At 39.0% G+C, this 5,488-nt stretch overlaps 1 long non-coding RNA gene across 1 annotated transcript; it reads right to left on the minus strand.

The window, feature by feature from the left end:
• Nucleotides 1–240: 240 nt before the first annotated feature.
• LOC110220461 (uncharacterized) lies at nt 241–5,083 on the minus strand. Its single transcript, XR_002327873.2, has 3 exons — nt 4,972–5,083; nt 693–796; nt 241–508 (listed from the first exon to the last, which is right to left on the minus strand). It is a non-coding gene; the product is annotated as an uncharacterized LOC110220461 (long non-coding RNA).
• Nucleotides 5,084–5,488: the final 405 nt, after the last annotated feature.

Genomic DNA, 5,488 nt, shown 5'->3' on the forward strand with positions numbered 1-5,488 from the left:
CTTTTCCAATAAGAACCCATAACTCTGGACTTAGTAACACAGACTGTCCTCAGCCCTGGGGGAGTCTAGCCTCTAAAGAGAAGTATGAGGCAGTCTTTTTCTCACACTTTGTGGCACCTTATACCCCCATTCTCAAGGACCAGGAAAAAAATCACTTAGAATTTAATTTGGCTCCAAATTAAATTATCCCCAAAAAGTAGAAGAAGAGAGGTACTAAATATAGGAAGTAAATCAGGTAGGAGACAAATGTTTATTTTTTCCACACAAAAGATACGTTTAACACAAGAAGACAAGCACGCATTGACAAAAATTTAAAAAGCAGTAACTTTTAGCTACTATTACACTCTCCTGCATGGTTGATCCTTAAGACATCAATGTACACACTGTTTTGTAGAACTGCCCATCTAGGATTTTACCTTCACCTTAACTGAGCACTGTCTTCTTCAAGGTCCAAGCCAGGCAGCATAGGGCTCCTCCTTCTCTCAGTGGTCTTCTTCTCCAAGGAGCCCTGTAATGGATAGCAGGGGTACCTATTGACTTAAGGACTCAGAGGCCCCCAGCCTCTAGAATTCACAAGATTTGCCTCCAAACCTAGAAATGCCATTCTTGGGATTGCTGTTCAGTCACCTATGATCGGGAAACAAATGCAAAGCAGAAGTAATTAGAACTTTGAGACCCAATCTCAAGCTCACCTAGGCTGGTTGCCATGTGTGAGAAGTTTGCCATATTTTCCAGAGTGAGAAAGAGCATCCACTCCTCACGGAAATCCCAGAGAGAAAGCATTCCTTGCCACATGCTGCAGAGAGAGGAAGGAAGAGAAAGAGCCAGAGTGAGGAGTCACTTCTTTTAAAGTTTCCTGTGTGGGCATCTCTTCCTGATTCAATAGCCAGTCCTCTCTGACACTGTTTTGACAAAGGCTCCCCCCACCTCTGAAGTAATGGGGATAGAAGGGACCACCCAGAATTTGCTGCATCATCCCAAACTGACAAGCCCTTCAACATTGAGATACATCCCCCTGGGACTTACAAAGGGAGCTCAATGCAAGCCCATTCCCATACATGCTCCATGGCGTATAGTCCCATCCAACTTCCACTATACTAGTACAGTATCAGACACAGAGAAGGCACTTAATAAATGTTTTTTGATTGAGTGGTTGATTTTATAGATGAGAAAATGGAGGCCCGCAGAAGGAAGATGAGTTGCTGAGATAAAGCAGGTGGCAACATTAGGATTTGAACCCAGGAAATGAGTCCAAAACTAGCCCTCTTTGCACCACATCATGACTATAGACAGTAGCCATATCTTTGTTTTGGGTGCATAGATTTGGTTACTGTACACTAGGCATTACATAGATAAGATGATATAACAGGAGAGTGCTAGAATGGAAGCCAGAAGACCTAGAATCTTGCCCCAACTCACTGAACCACTCTGACCCTCAGTTTTCCTGTTCTGTAAAATGTGTTGTTTGGGCTAGATCAACTCTGAGATTCTATCCAATTCTAATATTCAAGGTTTCTAGGATTCTATTACTTTATTCAAAGTGGTTGATGATATGGAAGCTACAAGCACCTAAGAGTTGACTTTCATCTTAGAGACTGTGTTAGCAAGGGAGGCATATACTGGACACTGACAAATAATCTAAACTTAAGGGAAGCAGCTTTTTTTAAAAGATAAGAGAAAATTTGGCACAATCTCATAACTATAGATTCTAAAAGTAAATGTAGATCTTTTAAGATAGGAGATTCTAAAAAAGTAAAATTGTGGCTCCCCAATTACCTACTCCATTGCTTCAAATGGAGTTGACCTTGGGTTCTCAAAGGCTATGCCAGCTGAGCACAAACTCTCGCCAGTTGTGCCATGCTGGAAAGCCCTTGAAATTGGCCCAAGTGATAGTCCACATCTTCTTTATGAACACCAGTATAGCTAAATTTGGACAGACTCAACACCAGTAAACTGACCACTAAGCGATGAAATCTTTGGCCATGGCAACCCATGGGGAAAATGTTAAACAGGCTATGGTCTTGTGTGGTTCCTTTCTACTACTGTAGTGATGATGACACAGCGACTAAAAAGGGGCAGAAGATGTTAAGAATCACACACTTTTTAGACCTTCTATTAACATTAACTACCAGTACTCTAGATGTGAACTCCTTGTCCAACAACCAACAAATACATTACCAAGTTGTATCAAAATTGACATGCTTATTATTAATGAAACCAGAAGACAAAAAGAAATTGAAGCTGAACAGAAGGATAGCTCAGAGATCCTCCTTGGAGAAGCAAATAAGAGGTGGAATTGGTTTTATTTTGCATCCAAAGGATGCAAAGGAAACGATGTCAGAGGATGCTTGGTTCTCTCATGTTGTTGACGAAGTGTTGTAAGACAAGACCGTAAACACTAACACATGGTCACAGGATCACAGATATAAAGTTGGAAAGGTCAATCAGTCCAGCCCCTTCGTTTTACATCTGTTACAGAAGATAAGAAGGTAGAGAATTCTATGAATAATTTGATACTACCCTCCAAATTAATCAGCATGCACCTTAGTACTTGGTGGTTTAATGCAAAGGTGGGCATAGAAGAGGATGGCAAAAATATATTGGAAAGTATGGCTCTGATGTAAGAAATGAGAAAACAAGGCTTAAATAAACCTACTGGTATCCATGTGTATAATAAATACTGTCTTCATGAAAAGAGTTTGATGGGGGGTGAGTGGGTTGGGAGCATGCTAAGTATATTAAGCACTGAATTACATCACCAAAAACTAAAATCCATTATTTATATAGTAACTGACAGGAAATGACTGGCTACCTTTCTAGGAGTCATTTTTAAATTACTTGTCAATGACAGACATACTTCTGTTGACATCTCCATTTTATTATATGTATGTATATATATATGTATATATATATATATACATATATATATAGTATATGTATATAATCTTGTTTGTAAATAGGTATTTGCATGTTGTCACCTTCATTAGATGGAAGTCCTTGGGAACAGGAATTATCTTTTACCTCTCTTGTATCTCCAGCACTTAACACAGTGCCTGGCACATAGTAGGAGCAAGTTGACTGACTGACCACACCATTTTTACATATATAAAACTGTAACATCTAATGGAGGAAGATACTGGAATCTTATCAATCATCGGTGTGATAAGTGCATTTTCTGTGATGGATTAATGGAAGAACATGGACAACAATAGCAGAGGACTAGAGGATGTGATTGAGATTCAGTTTGTTCTTTGGGAGGAAGTGCCCACATTGATGAGATTACCAATACATCAAAGCATCAAATCCAGTGAAAAAGAAAAGATTCCTAAAGAAAGTGGTATAGCCACACAATTTGATGATCTTGGATTTTTTTAAGGAATGTGCACAAAACAATAGGAGTAAAACATTTCCAAGTGAGAATACAAAAGGATAGCATACACTTTGGAAGAATATTGTGGAGGCTTAATCCCAGAATACCATGAAGTTTAAAAAAATGTAAACGGAGTTTTAAATTATGTTCTGAGCAAGAGCTAAAAGAAAGAACAAAGAAGTAGGCCTGCTGTTGGAGGAAGATTATGAGAATATAGCACTCTCTTAGCATTACTGAGAAGCTGCACTGACCCTGTGACTTGCAACCAGAATTTCTCTGATAAGCTCCAGGGGTGGGGAACCTGCAGCCTCAGGGCCACATTTGGCCCTCTAGGTCCTCAAGTGTGGCTCTTTGACAGAATTCAGGCCACAGGAAGAGCACGTGAGGGCCTACAGTTGGATTCCATCAAAGGACTGCACTTGAGGACCTAGAAGGCCACATGTGGCCTTGAGGTTGCAGGTTCCCCACCCTTGAAAGCCCTCCAATCCTAAATGAGGGGAAAAGCAGAAGTCATTTTTAAAAAGAGGTATACCAGGGCGAGTTCATAGAGATAGGAGGTCCCTTATATTTTCAAACAGTCTGTCACTGTTGAGCCAAAATGAAAAAAAGATGAAATTTAAAAGTATAGATGTGAAGTCCTTAGGTCTCTAATTTAGTATATCTAAAGGGAATTATGGAAAGAAGGGGCTGGGAAATGGGCCTTCCTCTGACTTGAGGGAAAGGGAGGAGCAATTTGTTCTTATTACCATAAAATTTTGAATCAAATGAGTTCTTTTAAAGGGATGAGCTGAGTTTTATTTTCCTGCTCAGTAGCTCCTTAGAACCTGATGATAAATAAGTGATAAATGAGTCATGACTGCTAAAATATTACCAGGTTATACAGTAAATGTAAAAGATAAAGTTTTCTATTTTAGAACTATCACGGAATAAACCACTTTCCTTCAGGGAAGATTTGCTCCAAGTTTTTATTTAAAAGATAGCTGGCCAATCCAAGGGTCACTACTTCTTGGTAAATGGTTTCCATCTCTTAAAAGACTGAAGTGCTTTATATCTAACAGAGAATAAGGAAAAAAACCTTACATCTGAGAGAGGGTCAGGATATCTGTCAGATCTAGATTTTTTTTCATAATGTCTCTCTTTAAACATCTTGTCATAAAATACAGTTTGAGGAAGGATAGAAATCTAAGAGTCAATTGGATTAGATTGGTTTTAACAATGGACGTCTTTCTGGCAACGGTATACAATTTAAGAGAAAGGGGAAAGTGAGGATAGAGTTGTATGTGCTTGCTTCAAGTGACAGAAAAGGGACAACTAAAAAACAGAAATAGCTAAATAGCTGGCTTTTACACCAATGTGGAATTGCCATAAGCATCCTTCTTTAAGACTGTCTAGGAGAAGCACTGTTGATGATACATATGATTCTCAATTAGCCTAAGAAATAAAACACTCCATAGATAACTGCTACTTATTCCAGCTTTAGTTCTCTCTCTCTCTCTCTCTCTCTCTCTCTCTCTCTCTCTCTCTCTCTCTTTCCACACACACACATCCCCTCCACCCCTTTCAATGATAAACTTCTGAAAGAAGCTGTTTATATTCATTACCTCTACTTCCTGATGCATTCTTAATTAATCACATCCATTCTGGTATTCTGTTCCCATCACTTTGCTGAAAATAATCTCTCCAAAGACTAATGAGTTTTAAGTGGCAAATCCAATGGCATGGAACTTACATATTCTACTCCCACTGAAAGTTCTTCAGGTTACTATGTTCAAAATAGTAGTAATCTATATATGACTTGAGGCCCCCTCTAGTGCCCATTCTACAAATCAACCTGGCAGAAACCATAAATTAAATAAGAAAGTATTGAATTGGGACAGAATAGCAAAGCAAAATAAATAATGGGAAAATCAAGACACTGAGTTATCAGCTACCGTTCATGAAGGAATACAGTTTTCCACAGACTCATGCACTGAAGTTTAAGTTTTTAAGTCTTCCATAAGCAAACCATTGCAAAACTTACACTCCAAAGAGGGGGATAATTTAGGTTTCGGTGTCATATGCCTTGTATCACAACTGCAAGACTTCTCTTTTCTGGGTTTTCACAACTCCCTATAGCCA

This window comes from Phascolarctos cinereus, unplaced genomic scaffold, assembly GCF_003287225.1.
Source record: "Phascolarctos cinereus isolate Bilbo 61053 unplaced genomic scaffold, phaCin_HiC Scaffold_4;HRSCAF=312, whole genome shotgun sequence".
NCBI classification, from domain to species: domain Eukaryota; kingdom Metazoa; phylum Chordata; class Mammalia; order Diprotodontia; family Phascolarctidae; genus Phascolarctos; species Phascolarctos cinereus.